We start from the raw sequence: 12667 nt of genomic DNA, 5'->3' as shown, positions 1-12667 counted from the left end.
GAGCAGGAGCTGTAACATACTCAGTATCATTAGCCTACAGAAGAAAAGGAATGAAAACTCTGTCGTAAGTTTTGCAGATGTCTAAGCACAAACATCTTACACTCTGAGAAAGCAAGTGAGCCCTGTGGTTTTCTTGCAGTGTACCAGAGTAATAAAGCTTATTTCTTGTCCTTTCTACAGTCTAGTTTTAAAATGATTTAACAAAACCCTTCTCAGAAGTGTATTTGTTTTGTGCTCTCTGCTATACTTTCCACCCTAGTATTAAGCCCCAAAGCAGCTGGGCACAACACTGAATTGAAGTGACACCATCACTATTCCTCAGAAGCTCCTGCAACAGTCTAACACTTTAGACACCTCACACTTGGACACCTGAAAGTTTACTAGCTCCCATCTTGGGGTGTAGGAAGAACAACTGTTATTCACTTCGTGGGAGACAGGGAATTAAGCTTTCAACCTTTGTGTCCTTGCTCTCTAGCCACTGGCTTTCATTTTTTTTAACTCTTTTGCTTGCTCTTCATCCCTTTCTTAATATGCTTCTCTAATTTTCATCAACCTTTGTGAAACTCCACAAAGTCTACTTTTAAAAACAGAAATCCTTTTAACAGAGGAGTTGAGACTTGATACTCAGAAGTGCATGCAAAACTTCTCGCTTTTCCACGCTTATTATTTCCATGCGTATATTTTCCAGAGTATTATAGAAGATCTATGTATTTGAAAACCCTTTTCCCCCCCACTTTATGCGTGCCTCCTTAGATCATGACAACTACAGGCAATTACTACATTCCACAACTTCAGCCAAGAAACAATTTCTTTTCTCTGATGATTGCAATACACTTCAAACATATAATAATTTGGTCATTTTGAACTGAACTGAGGCAACATTAGAAAGTTGCTCAGGTTACGTAGATATTTGATGCTTTAATAGGTAAAATTATTAAAAGTGTGCCAACGTAACCAGATTACTTCTAAGGATACTCAAATACCTGGAAACACACAAAACTTCTGATAGCCTTTCCATAGGTTTTGATTTTTTTAATGTTTTGAGCTGTGCCTCCGGACACATTTGGAAAAAAGAACATAGCAGTCTTTCAGACTGTCATAAAACATACTAAAAAATATGATTTTGCACAGCTAATCCTAATTCCTATTTTATCACTGTTAGTTGAGCACCATCCTAAAACAGAAGTGATGAATTTTTGCAATAACTTGCTGAAATGCAGCACAGATTAGTGTGCTATTATTGTTCATGCATTTCCTTTCAAAAGAAGGAACTATACGCATAGATTAGTGATTAAAAGAAATAAAAATAAATGGGATAAAGGTTTCCCAAGTGAGAGTCGTGGCATCTGGTCCACCTGCTTTTGATTCACTTAGATTACTTAACACGCAGACAAAGCAGCATGCCCTCTACATGACACAGCCTTAGTATGCTAGTATTAACTCTGAGGTAGAGTTGCTCCAGCTGCCAGGAAAACAATCATTAAAAAAAATACAGCAACAAATAAAAAGAACTTGATAACTATCCATGAGAATGCCGGGGAGGCAGACTTTAAAAAATGCTTTAATTGCACTAAATATAATGTTGTCTTTACATACACCCATGCAAGAGTATTTTATTATCATACATCTAATGGATTTGACAGTTTCGGGAAGAAATATGAGCAACAGTAGCCAATTTCATGCTCAACACAATCTGGAAAACTAGTTGGACTTCAATGGATGTTTTCAAGCTCCCTAATATAGAATTTTTTTTGTTCTTCTCAGATTAAACTTTTCCAATGCATGAAAAAAAATTATCTGCAGGGAAAGATTTTTCCCTCATTTAATAAAATCCATAAATCTTTAGAGATTATAAATTTTTTTCACTGTCTACTGCACTAAATTTTACCCCCAAAAGAATCTTTAGGAAAATATTTATCTTCCTGCATGATTTGTATAAGAAGTGGATTAGAAAACAATCTGGTAAAGGACAATGGCAACCTTCTACAAGCAGACAAAACTGTTTTGTTTTAGGGAAAAAAACAGATTTAAAGAGATATAAAAAGCACAAAACCAAAGAAAATAATCAGCCTACATTTGGTAGAGCAGTTTTTTTTTTAATTACAGCAATATAGAATTTTATCAGGCTTTTAAACTGTATTTCATCAGAGTAACATTTAATATTTAGAAACAATAAAATACTTATTTTAAAGGCATTTTTCATGGGCATATTGAAGTATTTTAGGAGGCATATATAGCATAAGATTGACCCACCTTTGGGTCAGGTATGTTACCTCACCTCCTCCCATCCATTCCTCCCATCCACCACATGGCACTGAAAGTTGGTAATGTTCTCTCACTATAATACAGCCCTTGTCTCAAGTCCTTCTGCACTATCTAGCAGGGATCTGTGACTAGTGCTCTGAGGGAAGCACTATCCCTATGCAAAACTGCAGCAACATGATCAGACCGCAGCACCCAACTGTCAGGGATACCGTACTACATACATTAGTATACTTCCTCAATTAAGTCACATCTATTATCTTACGCTGATTTAAAAATCAGTGAAGGAATTCTGGTGGTTCCCTGCTATTTGTAACAAGTTCAGCCAGCAACCTTTGCTCATCAGGCTGGCCAGTTCTCAGTTTGTAACTGTCATTGAATGCTTTTTCCATGGTCTGCCTCCATAAATTATTGGGGAAAAATATATTGTATTCTTACACTCCAATTACGCAATTTTAGATGCAGGAATTTGAACAGCCGGCAACAGGTTATTTTCCAGCTTGCTTACAGGCTGTAATACCTTCCTCCATTTAATTGCTTTGGGAAGTAATCAAACAGCTCCAATAGTTTAAAGCAAGAAAGGCCAGAAGGATGTAAGAGAATTCCTCTGTGGGACATTGAAGAAAAATGGTAAGACAGCCTCAAGAAATGCAAAAGGAATTCATTATTTCAAGCAGCTCAGTTCTAGTTGGTAATAAAGTACTTGACTCCACCATTGAGCTCTGTGCATTTTCTTCATAAAGTAAGTCTAGTCATCCAGGGTTGAAAGCAGGTTTCAATGAAACTGTTGGTGAGTTCTGTCGCAATTGATATAGATTTCACTGACAGTTTCTCTTCAAGAATATCTCTTTTCCCAGACATCATGATGGCCCTGTTTTTAAAAGAATTATTTGCATGCACAAGGATAACACATCTGCTTATCTCCAGACACATGTTGAGCATGCAACTCACAGATCCTGCTCTTTGGAAACAAGTCAGTATGCTGCAGTATGTGGCGGAAGAAAGAGGGGGGGGAAGGAAGAAAGGTAAAATGTAGTCTATTTAGCACATCTGAAAATAAGCTTAAGCTCGTTCTAGTTCCAGCAGCTGCCTATAATGGAAAAAATGAAGATTGGCTGTTGCCAAAGAAGTGGGCAGTAAGAAATAACAGATGTGAAATTTCAGTAACATCATTGGCTAGGTCAGTCTCACAGATGCTTGAGAGCCAGGGTCTCTGTTGGGCTGCAGCATTCTCAGAGGCACACTTGCTTTTTCTGCTGCTGAATTGTTCCTACTGCTTAGCTGAATTCACTCAGCAACCTCGCCCATGAGTGCAACTGATGGGAAACATCCCTGTCCTCACAAGCATGTGTAAAGGCTCCTCACTTAGTTAGTCACTATGTTTTCCAAAATAATATTAATATTTCATGTCTCTCTTCCTCAGTCCTGCTCATCCCTTTTTTTGTTTTATGGAAACTTATGGTGAAGACAGGTCCTTCAAGACAAGATCGTATTACATGAGGCTCACAAAGAAAGCAAGATCAAAGAAACCAATCTAATCTGTTATATACATTTTTAAGAGAAAGGGCAGTGAGTGAAAAATGCCCCTCAAAGAGTCAACTCCAATTACACAAGTAATTTTCAAGGACAAATCAAGTTTCTTGACAGACTTTAAAGGAGAAATTATGAATATACGGTCTGTAGAAACTATCACATCAACAGCAGCTCCCGTCATCCAATTTGCTAGGTTGACTTCAGTTGAAATTAAAATAAAAGGTTATATTTAGGCATCAGAAATACGCCTTGAAATTGTAATGCAGATAACAAAGATAACTGCTACTTCAGGAAAAAAAAAAAACAATTAGAAAGTTGTATTAGAAAAAAATACACCCAGTGAGGGACACCTAGTATCAACAATTAACATCATCAGAACTGTAGCTGGGCTGTCACAACCATTGCAAGACACTCTTCTGTTGAGTTCAAAATACAGCTCTTGTAAGAGCTGTAAAATGCAGCTCTTAATAAGCCTAGGTTTCCATGCTATGTCTCATCTGGTATATTTATTACCTGTTGCTGAAAGAAACAGCATCACTCTTCCCACCTACTTCCAGCTGCTTATTGTGTCTTTGTCCCTTTTGTTGCATCTAGTAATTTCTCATCCACAGGACAAGCCAGGCCAGCACAGTTTCCTGATTTAGTTTTCCTTCATTGGCAGTTAGGGGTTTTTTTCCTGAATCAGCTGCTTACCTTGAACTCACCTTGGGACTGGGGGCTGATGCAAGAGAGGGAAAGAAAAGGCTGAAGTATCCCTTTTGGCATCAGCCTGAGTTGCACAAGACCAGATGCAATATTAAACCATGCTCTGGAAAACATTACTAGTTTTCTTCTTGCAGAAGAAATATTCAAGTGTTTTCAGGATTCCACATAATACAGTGAGTTTCTGAGAGCTAATGGGAAACTCTGAGAGAAAAAATTGTAATACTATAGCAAATTAAGGACTCCATAGGACAACACAGTGACAAGGACAGAGGCTCAATATGTGGACAAAAGGTTTTGCAATCTAAGTTGACAAGAGAAGTAAGAAATTCATTACCTTTCCTAATATCACTTAGCAGGTTAATAACAGAGGCAGAAGTCAAATGCAGGAGTTGGGAGAGGCAGCTCTATGCACTACATCACACCTCCTCCTGTAGCAGCAATTGCTATTTACTCACTGCTTGTGGTATAATATCTCCATGTCAAGAACTGTACTAGGTTCCATTAATAATAACACGAAAATGAACCACTGCATTTGCTAATCCATAAGTAAATTATTAGTTCAAAGTGGTTTACACCACCTGAAAGTTCCCAGGGCCTTCCGAAGAACTTGAAAACATAATATTTTTCTGACTCACTAGCATGTCCTTTATTCCCTCTAATGACAGACAAAATGAAAGAAAATTGAAAAAAATTTCCAATTTTATTTTTGTTTCTATTAAATAGAAGTGAGGTGCAATTTGGAATCAGTACTTTTAGATTATGGGTGTTTGTTTTTTATTGTTGGGCTCTACAAGGGGTTCATCAGAGGGGGGAAACTTTTTTGTGATAGTTTTGTGCTAGGAAAAAGAGACACACAGGACATTTTTGGTCTTTAGCTTTTTGTTTATTGTTATCTTATCTGAAGTTTTGCACGCTGTCTAAACTAGACTCAGCACACAGGAAAAATCTGCTTTTGCTGAGTCATCTCACTGGAGTGTGGATTACCATCAGCTGTGATGTGAGGTCCTGGAAGGATCTTAGCACCCCTGCACTAAGCAATCACTTTTTGGCTAATATTATACGAAAACCAAAAATAACTGGTGCTTTCTTGCCTAATATAGTTACGGAGTCTAACCATTATGTTTATTAGAAAAGGCATTAATAAGCTTCTATCTCACTTATATTTCAACAAAAGGAGCACACACAAGTGAAGAACTATGTGAATGCTCAAAAGAGTAAGCAAAATACCAAAGAATTTAATAAGAGATTAGCAGAAGGTAATTTACTCCTTTAGAGTTTTATCTTAGTTTATTTAGTGCTTCCAATTACAATCTTATTAATTATTTTGCTACAACTGAAGATTTTTATGCAAATAAGTGCTTAGCTATTTTCAAATCTTTCCCCAAGACAAATTATGCAATGCCTTTGAATAAAATGCGGACAACTTGATTTTGCTGTGTTCACGAGAGAGACATTATTTACATATTTTGTTATGAAGGGAAGTTATCATTCCAATTTTCATTTAAACATATTAGATCCTCACAGTTAATCTTATCAGTTGTGCAGTTTTGTCATCACCACTACACTTAACCCTGTACACTGGTTTCCCACCTGCTGCTGCTAACAGTCGCTCAAGTTGTTTTTTAAGTTTGATTATTAATGCACATGCTGTGTTTCTGTTCTGTTGTTAAGTGTCATAGGACTTCCGCCTCAGCTGGTCTGAGGCACACCATTATAAAGTAAGTTATATTACCTGTAACACTACCCAAAAAGCAATTCCAGAGAATTTAATAAGAGTCACTTCAATTCTTAAGCATCACGTTCTAAAACAGCGTCAAACTTGGAGAAAAGAATATCTGTATTTTTTGTTGAATATAGATATATGAACTGTCTATAATGCTTTCATTCCATCTGCGCACTGATGATTACATGGATACAACAGTTTAGTCCTGGTAATTGTCAGGCAGTGGAGGATGGGAGCAAAGGGCAGATTGAAATGTAGGCAAAGAAGAACTATCCAGAACTAACTGACAAACTTTAAATTCACTCATCTATTTTTTCTAGTTACATGCTACCAGAAATAAAGAGGACATAGTAAATATAGACCCACATGAATGCAAATATTCTAAACTGATAGATGCCTTCTAAGTTGTAATTAAATGCTAATTTTTGAAATGAAGAGCAAACATACTTTTCAGAGGCCATTACAGCAAAAAACAAAAAAGCCAAGGCAAAGGCTTCCCAGTGCATTGGTCACCAAAGTCAACAGCACATGGAACGAAATACATGGGTTCTAAACATTTGCTGCAAACAGCACTGAAATCAAACAAAATCCCTTAAATATGAAATATTTCACATAAATTGGCTCTGCCATGGAAACCAGAGAACTAGAAACATTACATTATTCCAAATAACTGTCTCTTGGTAAGAAAATGCAGTTGCCTTTTGGAAGTATTATTTTACTCTTCTTCCACTGGTCTCTTTTTCCAGGCAGCCAGCAACAGGACAAGACGAAATGGCTTCAAACTACACCAAGGGAAGGTTCAGGTTGGACATCAGGAAGGATTTTTTTACTTAAAAGGTGGTTAAGCATTAGAATGGGTTCCAGGGGATGTGGTAGTCACCATCCCTGCAAGTGTTCATGAAACAACTGCATGTGGCGCTTCATGTCCTTAGCTGATATAGTGGTGTTTGGTCAAAGGTTGGACTCAATGATCCTGGAGGTCTTTCCCAATCTGAATGTTTCTGTGATTCTCTTCTACTATATAATTGTTAAGTACAAGTAACACTGATTTTATCGGCACATTTGTAAGGCTCTCTTTGACAGCCTACACCTACAGACAGGGAAATGCAAATAATATATTTATAAAAAGATTACAAAACTCACTTTTTAAAGTATTTTATATTTTTTAAGTTCTTCCTTAGATCCTTCTTGCACTCTTCTCTAGTCAAAATGATACATATTTGGCACACACAATGCAAAAAATCAGCAATAAGCATAGGAGATCAGGAAAATAATTTAACTTTACAAAGGATTCCACAGCTTGCAGAGGTGGAGTTAAAAACTACAAACAAAGAGTGCAGTTTAAAGAAAAAAAATTTGTCTTGTAAGCTAAATTCAACAAGTAATTTATTAACTTACTTCAGGTTTCTAGAGTTATATTCTAGAATGATCAATTCTAGAATGATATCTCATTTTAGAATCACTAATTGTATAAAATTACATTATTGTGAAAAGGCAATTCAGGCATCATTATTTTAATACAATGGGTCAAGTTACCACTTCAAAAAGTACAGGTTGAACTGTTACTTTAAAGGTTTCTTCAAAGTCACGGTGATATGAGGAGAGGCTTCACTCATCAAGAGCAGCCAATGAGACTACCTCCTCCTCTCCTTAAAATCTCTGCTTAATGCTCTGGACAGGAACTTTGTGCTCAGAAGAAAATATTCAAAAGGTATAAACTACTGAACATCTTTCATCCTTCCTCTGCAATAGTAAAACTTCATCATGTGAAAACACAGAAAATACGATCAGAATTTCATTGACTCACCACTGTTCCAAATCCTTAGGTCTTAGTCAACCACTTCAGATGCCTGGCAATACCTATAGAAAAAAACTGATGTAAAACATAAGAAAAGTACAGAGACAAAAACATTAAAACAATACTCATGATTAGTATTGGTGGCTGGAATGGTAAAAATGTTGGTTGTAAGAGATTATATGCACACGGGTAATATTTGACTACCAGGTCACTTTTGCTTGGCTAGAAACGCAGCTATTCTAGACATCACTCCAACCACGACAGCACTAAGAAAAAGCACAAACCCTGGACTTCAGGAGGGTAGACTTCAGACTCTTCAGGGATCAGTTTGGTGAAGCAGCCATGGGACAAAGCCCTGGCTGGGAGAAAGGCCCAAGAAAACTCACTAACATCCAAGGATCACCTCCTCCAAGCTCAGGGACCATGCATCCCAACAAGAAGGAAGTCAGGCAGAAATGCCAGGCCTGCATGGATGAACAAGGAGTTTGCAGACAGACATAAACCAAAGGGCAGAAGCAAGGACAGGTAGCCTGGGAGGAATATAGACAGAATGTCTGAGAAGCCAGGGATACGGCTAGGAAAGCTAAAGCCCTGATAGAATTGAACATCTCCAGAGACATCAAGGACAACAAGAAAAGCTTCTTCAACAGCTATGTTTGTGATAAAAGCAAGATGGTAAAATGTGGTCCCTCTCTGCAAGGAAACAGGAGATGTGGTTACCCAGGACATGAAGAAAGCTGAGGTACCCTGTAATTTTTTTGCCTCAGTTCTCACTGGCAAGTTCTCCAGCTACGCTGCTTGAATTGCAGAAGGCTAAGAAAGACATGGAACTACTGGAGAGGGTCCAGTGAAGGACTACAAAGATCATCATAGGATCATAGAATATCCTGAGTTGGATGGAACCCACAAGTAGACTCCAACTCCTGGCTCTGTGCACGATAATCCCCAAAATCACTCCATATGACAGAGAGCATTGTTCAAACACTTCCTGAACTCTGTCAGGCTTGGTGCTGTGACCACATCTCTGGGGAGCTTGTTCCAGTGCCCAGCCACCCTCAGAGTGAAGAACCTTTTCCTGATATCCAGGAAATACAGCTTCATGCTGGTTTCCCATGTCATACCACTGCTCAGCAAAGAAATCAACACTTAACCATTTCAGCTTGCGAGGAAGTTGTAGACTGCAGGGTTATGGTTAGGGGACTGGAGTATTTTTCTTCTGAGGAAAGGCTGAGAGAGAAACCACACACTGTAGGACAAGATCAGGTTTGCAACCATCCTCAGGAACTGAAGGTGCACATGTCCGTGTAACCTAATAGTGCAGAAGTCCATGGGATGTGATGAGATACATTCTGAGTAAACAGGACACTATCCACCACATTTGAGAAGTTGTGGCAGTCTGGTGAAGTTCCCACTGACTGAAAAAAGGGAATTGTAACCTCCACTTAAAAAAAAGGGGTAGAAGAGTAAGACTACAGGCCAATCATTCTCACCTCTGTGCCCACCAAGACAATGGAGAAGATCTTCCTGGAAACTATGTTAAGGCACATGGAAAATAAGGAGGTGACTGGTGACAGCCAATACAGCTTCACAAAGGGCAAATCATGCCTGATGAATCCGGCCTTCTATGATGGGATTACACTGTCGCAGATGAGGAACGAACAACTGATTTCACATATTTGGACTTGTGAAAAGCATCTGACATGGTCCTTGTCTCTAGACTGGAAAGACATGTATTTGACAGATGGACCACTCAGCAGATTAAGAATTGGCTGGATGGTTGCAGTCAAAGAGTTTCAGTCAAAACTCATGTCCAAGTGGAAACCAGGGCTGGTGTTCCTCAGATGTTGGTTTTGGGACCACTGTAGCTGCTGCAGTGCGTGAAAGTCTAAGCCCAAACTAGCCCACAGAAAGGCACTTCAGCAGCCTCGGTGTGACAGCCATGTGGCAGCTCAGCTCTGGCTCCCGGCAGGAGACGGGCGGGGCGTATGGCTGTCTAAGGCGCTCTCCCTCGCATCATGGCGGGGAATGCGGCACCTTGTTAGACAGGCAAGACAAACGCAGCAGCGAAGCACAGGCACAAAGAAAGGCAAGGAGGCAGGCAGATCTCCGCAGCGGTATCTGGGTTTATTCAGGAAAGGAGCATGGCTGCAGGGATCTGCCCGGGGGGACAGCAACTCCTGCTCCAATCACCTTCCGCCCACGGTAGAAGGTTCTAGGGATGGGGTGTGGGCAAAGAGTGATGGACAGGGAGGTCACCGGGGAAACATGGGGGGTTTACAAAGAAGCCATGGCAACTAAGGAGGGGACTAAAGACTGACATAATAATTGATACAAAATGCCGGGAGTTCCCTAGGCAACCAGGGGATTGACACATAACTGTAGAAGGGGGGAAGGCAGGGAGGGAGCCCAAGGCAGAACCATTTTAACATAACATGGAGGGAACAGAACATGCCAATCTTAACATTAGAATTATAACTTGAATAATAAACTAAACTATGAACAGAAAAGTGGTCACACCGCAACATCTCCCCCTTTTTTACACCAAAAGAAAATGAAGGAGGGAGACAACTAGATTAACGGAACACTCAAAAAGGGAACAGTAAACAATGTTCTCTTCTTCTTCATCGTGAGAAGGCTCACTCGAGGAGTCTTGAGTTCGTGGAGGAGGAATCATTTCAACGTAATTGTCTTCGTCTGTCGATGGTATTCCAAACAAGACTTCTCGGTCTCTTGCTGGGATTGATGTTAATGTGACTGAAAGTTTCTTTAACAGAGTCCAGAAAACAGAAGTGGCAACTGAAATAATGAACAAAATTAGCAAAACTAACATCACAGTTCTTGCAGTTGACCTGGCCCATCCCGGAATGCCTCATCCTGATAGCTAGTCTCCCAGGAGATAAGCTCACAGGACCCAGGCAAAGAGTATGGTGACGAGATAGATGAGAGCCATGGGTCCAGGTCAACTGAAATGATAAGAACAAAATATAATGTTAACAGAAAAAAATTTTTGATTCTGCCTTGGGAGAGGGAAAAGTCACTGATTGGAAACAAGATCTGGGTCAGGGCAGAGAGGGTTTTGGTTTACGCCGCCGCCACCAGCTGGCCACCTTCACTTGCTTCGGAAGAACGGTTGTCTTTCCTGCTTTGGGCACAAAAGGCCTGACCCAACAAGAAGAGACTCACTTGAGGCCTGAGGGAGTGGACACGCAAGCATACCCATGCCCCCAGGTCACGAGATCAAATGGTCCCTCCAAACGCCAGGTCTCCGGGTCCTTGACCAGAACCGGTGGCTTTTCTTTCAGGCGCAGGTCACTGTTTTTCTTTCAGCCGCAGGTCACTGTGATGCCCGAAATGCCTCACAATGGGAGGGTTGAGATTTTCAAACCAACAATTTAAGAAGTTGATAGTATACAAGGCTCGAGATAACTGGGTTTGAGGGGACTCCACCTTCATAGCCGGTGTTTGATGAGCAAGAACTTTCTTGAGGCTCTGGTGGCTTCTCTCGACCACGGCTTGTCCCGTGGGGGAATAGGGGATGCCTGTTTTATGTTCTATTCCCCATTGCTGTAGGAAGCTCCGGAGCTCCCTGGACACGTATGCAGGCCCGTTATCTGTTTTTAGAACTTTAGGGATGCCCAGCACGGAGAAAGCCTGGAGCAGATGTTTTTTGATATCCAGGGCTCTCTCCCCTGTGTGGGCAGAAGCGAAGACGGCACTTGAGAAAGTGTCCACGGAGACGTGGACATACTTGAGGTGGCCGAATTGTGGAACCTTGGTGACATCAGTTTGCCACACCTCACAGCTGGACAACCCTCTGGGATTTGCACCAGCGGGCAGCAATGGCAGTTGGTCCCGCTGGCACTGGGGACATGTGGCCACAATGGCCTTGGCATGGTCACGCGTCAGGTGGAATTGGCGAACCAGGCCAGGCGCATTCTGGTGGAAGAGCTGGTGGCTGATCTTGGCTTGGCGGAACACATCGGCCAGGCACATTCTGGTGGAAGAGCTGGTGGCTGATCTTAGCTTGGCGGAACACATCTGGGAGCGGGGCCCATTGAACCGCAGCCGCAAGGGCCCATTCAACAGGGGCCGCGAGGGCATCAGCCCTGCGATTCCCTTCAGCAATGAACCCAGGCAGGTCTGTGTGGGATCTCACATGCATCACATAGTACATTTGCTCTCTGTGGGAGATGAGCTGAATGAGTTTCGAGAGCAAATTGTACAAGGCCAAATTGGGAACTTCTTGCAGAACTGCATTTTCTGCTCTAGCTACTATGCCAGCTACGTAAGCTGAGTCTGTGACCAAATTAAAAGGTTGATCTTTAAATTTGTCGAATGCTCTGACGACAGCATCTAACTCAGCAACTTGAGGGGAACCTTCAACAACTGCAACTTCCATCTCCCACTGCTGAGTCTGAGGGTCTTTCCAAGTCATTACTGACTTGTGGGACCCTCCAGATGCGTCTGTGAAAACAGTCAGAGCGTCGAGTGGGACTCAACTTTGGATTTTTTTTGCTGAAAATTTAAACTGCAAATCTTGTCCAAATAGACTGTGGGCTGGTCGCCTAACATCAATTTGTCTGGTGTAATTAGCTAAAGCGAATTGCAAAACTTCGCTTTCTGTGAGAAGTTCATTTAACATTTTC

The 12667-nt window shown here is 40.8% G+C and overlaps 1 protein-coding gene across 1 annotated transcript in view; it reads right to left on the bottom strand.

Annotated features, from left to right (window-relative positions):
• LHFPL2 (LHFPL tetraspan subfamily member 2) overlaps window positions 1-8097 on the bottom strand; it is a 54449-nt gene extending 46352 nt beyond the window's left edge. Inside the window, exon 1 of the mRNA XM_005427275.3 lies at window positions 8031-8097. The gene's annotated coding sequence lies outside the window, so the exon portion shown is untranslated. The remainder of the gene's footprint in view (window positions 1-8030) is intronic.
• Window positions 8098-12667: the final 4570 nt, after the last annotated feature.

Source organism: Geospiza fortis, unplaced genomic scaffold (genome assembly GCF_000277835.1).
Source record: "Geospiza fortis unplaced genomic scaffold, GeoFor_1.0 scaffold201, whole genome shotgun sequence".
Lineage (NCBI taxonomy): Eukaryota > Metazoa > Chordata > Aves > Passeriformes > Thraupidae > Geospiza > Geospiza fortis.
The sequence above is the reverse complement of the archived record's forward strand: the minus strand, read 5'-3'. Positions and strand labels throughout refer to the sequence as shown.